This window comes from Sphaeramia orbicularis, chromosome 21 (assembly GCF_902148855.1).
Source record: "Sphaeramia orbicularis chromosome 21, fSphaOr1.1, whole genome shotgun sequence".
Taxonomy (NCBI): domain Eukaryota; kingdom Metazoa; phylum Chordata; class Actinopteri; order Kurtiformes; family Apogonidae; genus Sphaeramia; species Sphaeramia orbicularis.
Window position 1 is genome coordinate 33,316,282 of NC_043977.1, and position 12,945 is coordinate 33,329,226.

Sequence of the window (12,945 nt, forward strand, 5' to 3'; positions counted from 1 at the left end):
AGGACAAATCTATTTCTGAGAATTACAGAGATATCCGCTGGCTTATTTCTGTAAGTAGACTTCCAGCTAGAGCTCTGGTATCCTGGAGCTGTTATGTCACAACAAAAAAATGTCCGATGATAAACTGTGGAAATGACGAAACTCAAGAACACGTACTTATTGACTGCTATAGAGCGCAAGCTGTTTGGACTTTTTTTTAAAAACATTGGCCTGAGCTGCCCTATAAACTATCGCTCAGTCATGTACGGACTTCTAGAGGAATCAACATCAACAAACAAACATAGACTCTTCCAGTTAATCATCTACATTGTAACAGTCAAGCTCTGGAAAACAAGATGTTTAACAGTCATTAATCAGAATCTCATAGATAGTAAAACAGTGATTAAACAAACATTGACTGAACTACGCAGAAGAAGAACCCTGGACAAACAGCACTCCTTTCCATGGAACATAATAGACTTGTAAGTCAGTCTTCACATTGAAAGAAAAAAGAAAAAAAAAAAAAGACAAAAAAAAAAAAAAAAAAACATGTATGCATGTTTTAAGAATGTGTGCCTTGTTAACATGTATATGTATGTATGTTTTGTTTTTTTTCTTTTTTTTTTTTTTTTTTTTTTTTTTTAAAGGTGTTAATGTGTATAAAAAAGGCCTTTTTTTTTTTTTTTTTTTTTTTTTTTTTTTTTTTTTTTTTTTTATATAGATAAAGAGCAGTTTTATAAGTGAACGTATTTATGGGTGGCTAATCAACTGTGTTAAGTATAGGGACATATGTCTGTGCCTGTATTCTTTTGAAAATTTCAATAAAGAATTTAAAAAAAAAAAAAAAAAGAACAAACTACGTGAAAATATCAGGTCTGCTGAGAGTCTGAGTTCTTTTAAGTCACGGTTAAAGACTCACCTGTTCACTGCTGCCTTTGACTAAAAGGCTTTTTACTTTTTAAATTTTATATTCTCTTTCGAAACTCTGCACGGCAACTCTTACTTTAATATGTGTGTGTGTTTATATTTTTGGATTTTATCTTATTACCTCCACCAAGGAGGTTATGTTTTTGCCAGGGTTTGTTTGTTTGTCTGTCTGTTTGTTTGTCTGTCCGTTAGTGTGCAACATAACTCAAAAAGTTATGGACAGATTTGGATGAAATTTTCAGGTTTTGTTGGAAATGGGATGAGGAAGAAATGATTAAATTTTGGTGGTGATCGGGGGGGGGGGGCACTGATTGTTAATGTGCAACATAACTCCAAAAGTTATGGACAGATTTGGATGAAATTTTCAGGTTTTGTTGGAAATGGGATAAGGAAGAAATGATTACATTTTGGTGGTGATCGGGGGTGGGGGGCCCACGGGGGGGGCCACTGATCAGCCTTGGTGGAGGTCTGCGCTCTCCGAGTGCTTCTAGTTTGCTGTTTTTAATCACCTTTTACATGTTTCTTTTATAATGTTTTAAATGTGTTTCTTTTTCCCTGTTGTCGTATTTCAATGTCCTGTGTGAAGCACTTTGAATTGCCTTGTTGCTGAAATGTGCTATACAAATAAACCTGCCTTGCCTTAATTATTTACCTCAGAATCATGTCTTAATAACACAACCAGAGAGTAAAGTTACATGTAACAGTGGCATGTAATTAAATTCCAAAAGAAATAAAAGTGGAATCCATATTAGTTACAGAGATTTGGGCTTACTTGTGTTCTTACATGGAGTTTATGATGGAAAACCACATCATTTCTCTATATAGACATCAGTGTACAAGCTGTTATTATGGATGTCACCAAATTAGATATAGATTTACCTAATGGTCTCCAAACGCCAAGACTCTAATATACTGGAATTGACTTTATTAGTTACTAATAAAAATGCACTTTACAATAAAAATCCCATTTGCTCCGTTGCTTTGCTTGTTTTCTCTGCCTTCTTTTGTCAAATTTCCAAGTATAACAGCTCAGCTATAGGATAGTTTGAGGTAGGATGGTTATAAAAAGCTATTGTTACATCAAAATACAGAATGCATTTCAACTATTTGGTGACAGGCAGAGGTATTACACTTTAAAAGACTTCACCTTCGAGTCATGGTTGTTGACTTCCAGTTACTCAAAGCAACCTCAATCTGCCAAGTCTGATGGCAAACATTTTTTGAGAAAAGAAGTCAAAAACAAATCAATGTTTTGATGGGTTTTTTTTCCTGGATTTACGAGTTTTGCAGTATGGCCAAAGCCAGTCTGATGCTGCCAAGATGTGAGATGTAGTCATTAACATGTCATGATACAACAAATATATTAAATACATGGCCAGGTCCTTAATGAAATCTAATAAATTTCATTACCTATTAAAATTTTAATAGTCTAAGTAATAATTTGCAACCCTTTACATTTCACCATCTGCTACTGTTGGTCATGATTCACACTGATCACTGGCCAAGTCATTAATCTTTTCTCTCATATTGTCAAGGGAGTTTATTTGCAGAGTGAATTTCACATGGCGTTCATTCAAATAAGGTACTTATGAAAATAAAAAACTAAACAGAAAAACAACTTTACTTGCACATATAAGCTCTCAACATCCCACACAAAAAAAAAAAAAAAAAAAATGTCTGTGAGCCAAAACAACTGCCTGAGTAAAATAAACAGCATGCAGAAGCCAATGTTTGGAGCACAGAGCATGTTGACAGAAAGGGCATCCTGATATTTGTTTCAGCACAGCCAAGCTTGGACAATAGCTGAACTCTCGCGAAAAAAGGTCAGAGATGGTCTAGAGACTTTCAGTTTTAATAGGCTCCTTCCTCTGTATTAGAAGTTATCCTTTAGGAGCTTTACAAGTAAACCTTTAGGTGTTATTGAGGATCAATAAATCCTTCCCCAGTGTTTTATCGACTGTTTATGAGCATTTAAGGTTTATTGTATAACATTTAGTGACATCTAATGGTCAAAGTGCAGACTGCAACCAAATGAATACCCCTGAAACCAGCATAGGGGAATTACCCTCCCCTACGGTGACTGCAAAAGCCACCAAAGTGTTTATTTTTTTACTCAGGGTTTTTCAGTTGAGAGAATATTAACTACAGCCCGGCCGATTAATCGGGCCGATTATAGCGTATCATCGATTAATCAACATCGGCCGATATGTTGTCGATGTATTAACTTTTGTGCTGCATGGAGATTCTGTCACTCGCTGCTCCTGTGTGTGTGTGTGCTGCCTGGAGAGTTAGAGGAACAGTAAAGCGAGATAGTTTCACTTTCACTCCTGCTCAGACAATGACGCTATCACCCCCACACACACAATCACATAATCATGGAGCTACATCTCCCCCCGGCTCGCGCGCTCTGACGAGGATGGACCACTAAGCCCCCCGCTCCAACCCCCCCCCCCCCCCTCCGAAAATCACAGAACCCCCTGTCTTATGAAGTATTCACCCCCACACACACACCCATGTCTGTGCAGTTCCTGTCTACCTCACAGTTTCATTCTGCCAGCAGGGCTGGGTATTAATAATGTAGGGGAGACCGGGGACAGTTGTAACACGGGTCAGTTGTAACTCTTGCAATTGCTCAAATCAGGAACAACTTAGAACTCACCTAATTCACTCTGCACATGCTCAGTTTAGTCCTTAGTCCACACGGGAAGTTGTAGTGATGTGTGGAAGACACATCAAAATTTGTGAGGGAAAACATTATTTTGTGGTAAGTAATATTTTTTGCTCTAATTTTTTTTGTGATTGCATAGTTTGCATTTGAAAGTTGTGTAAATTATCTTTGTGAGATAAACAAAGATTTATGCAACTGTTTATCCACCTGTCCACAGTTATCTAATATAAGATTATTATGTCCTGTGTAGATCAGTGTTCTTATTTCATATATTGGCCAATATATCGGTTATCGGCCAATATTGGATATCGGCCGATATATTGAATATCGGCTTTTTTTAGCCCCCAGTATCGATATCAGCATCGGCCCCAAAAATCCCATATTGGTAGGGCTCTAATATTAACTTTTTTTTTTTTTATTAACTTTATCTGCTGTAGAGACATGGAGGCAACCCACTCTCATGTGGATTTACAGACATGAGAACAGGTTCATATCCCATTTCATGCTTTTATGCTTTATCCCTTTGTCTTTCTTATTTTAGCCTTTCCCCTAAAACATTTTCCTTAAAAAAAAGATAATCTGCTATAAAATGTGAGCTTGTGTTAGCGAAGATGACAACAGCCAATGGGATTTTTCAGAGCTACTTATTTACAGGCTATCTAATGTTCTTATCTTATAAACCTTGTCACAAAGTGGAATTGCTTTCTGTAGGCGAGAAAAAAATAATACCCAGAACAGGAAAAGCAGCAGCTCTGGAAACAGACTCACATCAACGCTCCTCTGAGCAAATTGTGTCCAACAACATTTAAAGACTGAACACGGTACTTTACTAAGTGACAGCTGAAGGACGTCTACAGTCAGGTAAACAATGTGACCTCAATGTGACACAAAAACTACAACCAGTTTCAGGTGAATAAAGAAATGATCTGCCAGGGTGATCTGAAAGGAAGAAGACTGCTAAAATATGGCACATACAAGAGGGACTCATTTAAACCAGCCGTATGTGCTGCAATAACAAGCGAACGCAATGTCTCCTGAAGGCAGCGCCACGTCAAACAAATGAAACACAAAATGAAAATGGATGACTTCAGTGTCTTGGGAGGGAAAACTATCACACATCCAGGCTCCGTGTCCCAGTGTAAGCCATTTCATTATGGACTTTGACTGTAGAACAAATATGGGTGAGGTCCACAGAAAATGCTACTGACACCAATGATTAATCGGATTATATAAAGAACTACATTTTCATCCCACATCTATGAGTCTCCACCTGTAATGACATCAACCCACAGGTGACCTTTCACTGACAGATACTGAGCTTAACTTAAAAAGACCAAATACTGTCTAATGCCTACAGGAAAGTGTGCACTCCATGTTCATACACCTCGTAGAAGCCTTTACTTGCTGTTTTATTATCATGCAATTGCATTTGCACATCGTTTTCTCCTGGTACTGACTCTCAAATGACTCAAACTAAATTTACTTTGACGTAAATGTGCTTTTATTCACATTTCACACATCACTATGGTATCGCTTTGACCAATATGTTACACTTTCACTTGCATGTCACGACTAAAAGCTCTTGAAAACAACCCAGGAAGTGACCTTTCATCTTCAAACCCAACTGATGCATATTTAATGTAATGTTAATGCTTAATATGCTTAAAATTAGTCTTAGGTAGTATTCCCTGAAATGTAACCGCACTTGACCCTTTTAAGAATATCTTACACATATGAGCTTCTGCTTCTGAGAATATTTGATCAACATATTTTATTAACTGAGTACAATGAGTAAAGTCCTGCATAAAACATTGTATTTTTACGTATTTGTGCTTTTCTTGGGTATTTCGATTTTATGCAGGTTTATCTTTTTAATCCACAACATCTCAGGTAAATATTGTATTTATTTCTCCCCTACAATTAATAGTAATTTTTGAGATCGAATCTTGGCAACAATACAATACAATGTTTTTTGTCTTCTGGCAACTTAGACAAAACACTGCATATATGACCTACAAGTGATTAACAACTCCAGAAAATAGTGATTTTTCCCTTTTATACTTTCACTAAATGCTCATGTTCATGTTCATGTAATCCAAAAGCTCACCAATGTCAAACAGCTGTGTATCAGATTTGGTCTCTTCTGTCTTCTCCCAGTAATCATCTTTGTATATGAAAATGAATATAAAACAGCTCAAATCAGCTCCTCCACCAGCAGAGACATGCTGTGACAACGCTGATGCTTCATTATTAATGCTAATGCTAATGCTGCCATATAAAATAATCTACTCTAGAACAAAACAGCTGTAGATAGAAACCAAAAATACAAACCCTCGTGTCTGTCCCAAGGATAGACAAGATGAATGATGAGATACTTTCTGGAGCTAAATATTAGGATTAAAAGTAAGAGATAAGGAGATCCAAACTGAATGCAATGTGGAAGTATCTTGAAGCTGTAATACCACTAACGGCCACTAGGGTAAGCTCTAAATTGCTCTGACTTTCATTGACATACACAGAAAGCCGTAGACCTGTCCCTTCCATTGTGCCCCATGTGTCCTTATTTTGGACCTTATTTCATCATCATTTGCACATACTGTATGATATTTGTCGATGTAAACAATAAGTCATGAAAGACATAGATTGTTGTCATCATAACTGTCTCCCTGAAGATGTCTGTAGATTCAACATGATGAGACTGGGGTGATTTCCACCTCTTCTAAAACTGATTCATGTAGCTCTCTGAGATCGGGGTAAAACATGCCAAGTTAACGGCTGTGTTGGTGTTGGTTACTTCCAGCGTTGTAGTCAAGACCGGCTAGACCAGGGGTCGGCAACCCGCGGCTCCGGAGCCGCATGCGGCTCTTTCATCCTCATGTTGCGGCTCTACGTGGCTTGGGAAAATAAATTATAAGTGTCCGATTGAAGTGTATGTTATTTGTCTCAAAAACGTGTATCATGTCTTCTTATTAAGTCAAAGTTTTTAACTTCTTTCTTCAGACCTTGTGCAATTTCGGTGATCAGCATTCGCCTTCTTCAGAGACGTTTGACAGCACTTGACGTGTCAGCCGGCAGCCGGCATGCGCGGAATGCCCTGCGACACCAAAACTGCACAATATCTGAACAAAGTATTTTATTTGTGTTTGTTCGTTTGTTTAATTGTAGTTGTAAATTGTAAGATTATTGTGATCTCGAAATATTAAAATAAAATTGTATATATATATATATATATATATATATATATATATATATATATATACAAAATTATTATTTTTCGTCGCTCAAAATATGCGTCACACTCTCCGACAGCCCGCCAAAACGCCGTACATTTATCGAGACTTTCAACCCCAGGTAGGCCAAGTATGGAGAAATCTAAGAAAAGAAAAAATATCTGAAGAAAATAGAACATTTAATGATGCCAGGTGCCATGGCACGACCAAGGTGCCGCGGCACCTCGGGGCCAATGCTAGGTGCCATGGCACCGCCGTACCATGGCTCGGTGCCGGGTGCCGTTGCACCGCAGTGCCACTGCTCTGTGTCAGGTGCCAGGGCACTGCGGTGCCACAACTGGGTGCCACCGGTGCCGCGGCACCACCGGCACCTCGAGCTGAGGCACCACCGCGGTGCCACGGCACCTGGCACCGAGCCATGGTATGGTGGTGCAACAGCACCTAGCGTTGGCCCCGAGGTGCGCCGAGGCGCCAGCGACCGAGGCGCCACCAAGCCATGGTACCGGTAAAATCGTTGTATAAGACGCGTCGGAGTATAAACCGCAGTGTTTAAAGTGTGGGGGAAAAAGTAGCGGCGTATAGTTCAGAATTTACGGTATATATAGGCTAACATCTTCATTTCAGATGTCAAAAAGTGTTTGCGGCTCCCAGTGTTGTCTTTTCCGTGGAAACCGGGTCGAAATGGCTCTTTGAGTGTTAAAGGTTGCCAACCCCTGGGCTAGACCAAGACACTGCCAAGACCGGAGGGTATCAAAACCAAGACAAGACCGAGACCAAATGAGTTGAGTCTGTGACAAGACCGAGACCACAACAAATTGGTCTCAAGACCAATTTTTGCCAGCCCTCCACAGTCCACTACATCACTAGTGGACTGTGGAGGGCTGGCATTGTCTGTTGAGAAAATGTGTTCAATGTAACATGTTTTTAAAATAGATGTATCGGACTGGTTTCATTTGAAGAGGGCACATAATAAACTACAAAAGCACTTGGAGAGCGCAGATCTCCGCTAAGGCAGATCAGTGTCCCCCCCGATCACCACCAAAATTTAATCATTTGTTCCTTGCACCTGTATAAACATTTCCTGAAATTTTCATCCAAATCCGTCCATAACTTTTTGAGTTAACTTGCACAGGGACAGACAGACAGACAAACCAATGCCGGCAATAACATAACCTCCTTGGCGGAGGTAATAATGATACTATTCTGTGAGGATGCGGTTTTCGTACAAATCCCATCAAGACCGCTATATCCAAGACCAAGACAAGACTAAGACCAAATGAGTTAAGTCTGTGACAAGACCGAGACCACAAAAAATTGGCCTCGAGACATAGACTGGTCTCAAGAACTACATCACTAGTTACTTCTACTGTATGCAACAAGAAATGCAGTCCACCGAGACGTTTCACACAAAACTAGATGTTGCTTTAATATCATAACATCTAATATCACAACCTGCGACTTTCTTTCAATTAATGAACATCATATGTGTACATGGTGGACAGGGTCAAAAAATTATTTGTCACTCACTACTGACTGACATATTTTTGTCCAAAGTTAGGTCCCAGAAGGGGCAGGACTATGGCTTTCTAGTAGCTCACCTGTGACCTCTTGTGCTGCCAAAGCCCTGTCCCTTTTACCTATATATGGATACTTATGTTCAGAAAAAGTCAAAATGGTGGCAGGCAAATAACTCAAAAAGGCAGATCACTAACTAACGTTCCTTCATGCAGTCTATTAGTTACTGGATCTGTCACATTGTGAGTCCACATGAATCTGTCAGTTCGACACTGCTTGGTCACTACACCGCTCTCTGAAAAGACCTGCCGTTACCAAGTTTAGTCAGATGCTAGATTTTTTAATGTCAAACCACGAGAAGTCCAAATATCTAGTTTCCTCTCAGATCTGCTGAATTACAATATACTCAAAGGTTGTTACATAATTTTATACACAATAATATTGTCTAACGCAGCTTTACGTGACGGATCTGACAACTGCGAACCATTTATTTCCTGTGATGCCAGTGAGGCTGACCTTATCTGATCTGTTTAAATACATCTGTTGATTATGCTAACAATGCATTTCATTAACGTCTGTGTTTGTTGTTCACCGTGTTGTGTTGACTTTCCTCACAACACACCCAAGCCAGATGGCTACGTTGAAGAAATAATCAAATAATTATGTCATTTTGTAAAATAAAGGGTTCGATTTGAGCACTGACACCTTTACCCTCTGTTCCGCCTCACAGGTTTGGTTCGACATCAGCACCCACTCTGCCATGTGTGCGTGTGTGTGTGTGTGTGTACATGTTAAAGGCTTAGCAAGGCCAACAGAGAGGCATCACTACCTGACCGCCAATCTATTCCTCATCTGAGTCATTCCTCACAGAGCCGCCTCCAAATTACATTTCTGTTTTTCAGGTGTGTTTTCCCTCCCCTCTCACATCTGCAGGGTTGCTGTGCGGACACGGTGCCACTGATTGCCTGGCTGAGGTTGTGATGGAACGGGGGTACTGGATGGATCTCTAAGGCCGAGTGGGGCTATAGGCTGCATACCAAATGGACACGCAGCATGCTCTGGAGAGCGATGAATAAGAGAGGAATGAATGCGTGGGAGGGAGGGAAACCCGCACATCACGGCACTACAAAGATCTGACGTTATCCAATGCAGCAGCTGAGTGGAGCTGTGCTACAGCAGCTCAGGGTGTCAGCAGAGTTAGATAATGATGTTTCATACGCTGTTTTAAATGGAGAATTTAGACACATTTGCATAACTCTTGCCTTTCCACTGCAAAACAGTCACATTTGAGAAAATATATGGGAGTGGATAATGAGAGGAGAATTGAGAGAGTGACAGACACATTGCCAAGTCAGTGTGGCAGCAGTCATCACAGATATCCCTGCCATAATATACACCAACAATTTACGTGCAACACACACACACAGTTCTGTTCAGTCTTGCCAGACCTCTAATGCTGTGTGACTGCACTCCCCAGGGCTTTTTTCTGCTCTGCTGGATGTGCTCTCTGCCCACCCGCATGTACAGAAATCAGGGAATCCCTACATTCCCTGGCGCTTCTCCACCCTTATTTTACCATTTACTCCCCCTCCAGCTGTGTGTGTGCGCTGTATACAAAGCTCAACTATCATTAGTGAAGCATTACTCCCCCTATGACAGTGATAAAACAGCCTCAGCAGATTCCGCATCTATTTCTTATTTGAGCCAAATGAACCAATTTAGAGAAGTGCCACCGTGACAAGTGATACTGCAATATACTACACAGACAGGGCTCACTGTTAATGGACAGCCATTGACTGGTGTGACATGTTATTTTTATAGAAAACAAACCTCATACACACAGTCAACTTTACAGTGGCTGCACACTTGAATTAAAAATCCACTTACATAATGATTCATAATGAAACTAATGATTATATATGAACTCATTGGTGTTATTTTTCCTCATTAGTACTGCAGCCTGTTTTAATTTATTTAGAATCTTTAACTCACAGAACTAATGTTTACCAAAGAATATGGCTGATAGAAAACATGAGCTAAATATCAAACTGGGGCTACTTTGTCAATAAGTAGTCCTCCTGTCACTTATGAAAATCTGCACATGAATAAGGTTGCCACTTGATAAATAGCAGAAGAAACCACAAATTTAATAACTTGAAAAATTTTGCTGCAATTGATGCGTCGTCATTTAAAAAAAAAAAATCTAAAATGTCACAAAATACTAATTAAGATGAATGTAGAGGTTGGAAGTTGGCTTTTTTTGTTTGATAAATGTCTTAATAAATAATGTATGATCGCTGAAGGCAGGTTTACTCTTTGCTGCTTCTCATCAACCATATGTCTGCACATTTGTGAAGACCCTAGTGTTACAATGCACATCCTAATACGGGGTTTCAATTCATTATATTGTAATATATTACCATAATGGAAGAACACATTGCATGTGTAGGTGAGTTAGAGTGTTTTCTTCTTTTGCTACAGCAGAAGCATCCAGCATCATTATGACACAAACCAAACCACTGTTTGCCACAAAACTATTGATTAAATACTGACACAGTGATTTTGGAAATCAATACAGTAGCAAAACATGATCTCATGACACTCAGGTGTATAAATATGTTCTTACACCCCTTATATAAACCAGTTCAACCAGTTTGTGATGGGTTGACCTGCAGTGCCCCACTACTCAGTTCAAGCAATCAGTTAAGAGATTTATTAAAATTAACATAACATTTATTTGGATTTACCTCTTAATTACCATCTTAGTACCATCATGAACCTAATGTTTAAGGCTGAAATAGTGAATCCTCTTAACTCCTGACTACAGCCGTCAAATCCTCCTGCTGACAACGTTATCACCCTCCCATAGATTTCTTTTATCTTAAACTTCAGATGGATTTCACACTTCACTTCATGTCAATACCCCCCCACCCCACCCCCCCTCCTTCGAGCAGTGAGTGGCAGCATTGAACACCCGCAGCTAATCTGAGGAAAATCCACTCCTGAATTGAAATGAGGTCACTATGTTGCACCATCAGAGCATCCAGCCTACATCCTCAACCCTGCAGACATCCCAGCAGAGGAGCTGCAGCCCCGGGCCTGAGACGGAGACACTTACCGTCTGTCTGTCACCTTTTCAGGAAGAGTCAACCTTAAAAAGCATTTAGAGAAAACAGAGGTAACCCTGACACACCAGATCCAACCCCCTCACACAAGGTCATCACCTCATCAGCTGTGTAGTATAAACATGCACTGACTTCCAGAACACAATCCACTGGTTTGAATGGGTTTTCATGTTCCATCCAAACCCAGGAGCTCCTGGTCTGTGTCATGTGGAAGCTTTAACACCTTCAGTTTGTGAATGTGAACAAGTTAATGAAGCAAACACAGTCTGAAGTGGGTGAAGACTCATCTACAGGAGGAAATACCGCTGAAAGGAACAAGAAAATGAGCTTTTTGCTGCATTGCACCTGCTGAAACGCGCCTAACTTTGGATGGGAAGTGCGCTGTCTGGTGCCACGACCGCGCGGAATGATCCACGGAGGTCGTGGTCGAGTTGGAGTGGAGAGAAACCCCCCTCACAAACAGGAAAAGAAACAAATGCATGACCGTGGATGTGGACAGACGCAGCGGCTGTCCTGTTTAACACCCGGACTGTGCCGTGCCATATGCCAGAGGAAACCCGGGGGTTCGCGTGGGAGCGTTCCCGGGGATGTCTTACCTGCTGACTGCGGTCCACGGACACGGGCACGGCGGGCGGAGGAGGCAGTCCGGTCGGTCCTGTGCGTGACAGTGTCGGTGCGCCTCGGCACCGTCTGACAGCAGAAATCCACGGCCAGGGTGTTCCCGACAGGAGGGGGCGTGGTGTGTGTGTGTGTGTGTGTGTGTGTGTGTGTGTGTGTGTGTGTGTGTGTGTGTGTGTGTGTGTGTGTGTGTGTGTGTGTGTGTGTGTATGAGTGAGAGGGGTGTTCACGCAATCCTCTCGAACCAGCAGGGTTATTTCCGACAATGCGACAATTGTTTCTGCACAAAATCAGACTGGCGTGGAAAAATAAACTACATGACCCCATTAAAGGTGAGTCGTGGAAATAAATGACATCATGTTCATAGATGTTTTTCACAGAACTGAGCTTTAAATGCGTTGAGGAACAACAGACATATAGAGTGGAATTAAGCAAAATGGGTTTACTGGCTGAAATAAATAAATAAATAAATAAATAAATAAATATCATCTTATTCTATGTGTAATGTCTGTTTGGTTGACTCTGATATGCACACCTTAACTATTTTACCCAAAATAATGACAGAGGGAAAATATTTTGTTATAATGTTAGATATAGCCTTTGTCTTTATAATGTTAAAAGAATATAAATAAATGAATCGCTTTACAACATAATGCATATCAAGTGTAGTCTTTCTGTTCATACAGATGAATTCACCTATTCAAATGAAATCCAAATGAAACCATATTTAACCCTTTCATACATGGATTATGACAACCTTCATCAAGATTTTTTCCTGAGTGTTTTTATTAATCTCTAGGCATGGGAAAAAAACAAACAAACAAAAAAAAGTATTTGATTAATTTTTTTATGAACCTATTTTTCATGGAGTTATAAAAATGTC

The 12,945-nt window shown here is 40.2% G+C and overlaps 1 protein-coding gene across 1 annotated transcript in view; it reads right to left on the reverse strand.

The window, feature by feature from the left end:
* sytl5 (synaptotagmin-like 5) overlaps nucleotides 1–12,127 on the reverse strand; it is an 81,168-nt gene extending 69,041 nt beyond the window's left edge. Inside the window, exon 1 of the mRNA XM_030124436.1 lies at nucleotides 12,041–12,127. The gene's annotated coding sequence lies outside the window, so the exon portion shown is untranslated. The remainder of the gene's footprint in view (nucleotides 1–12,040) is intronic.
* Nucleotides 12,128–12,945: the final 818 nt, after the last annotated feature.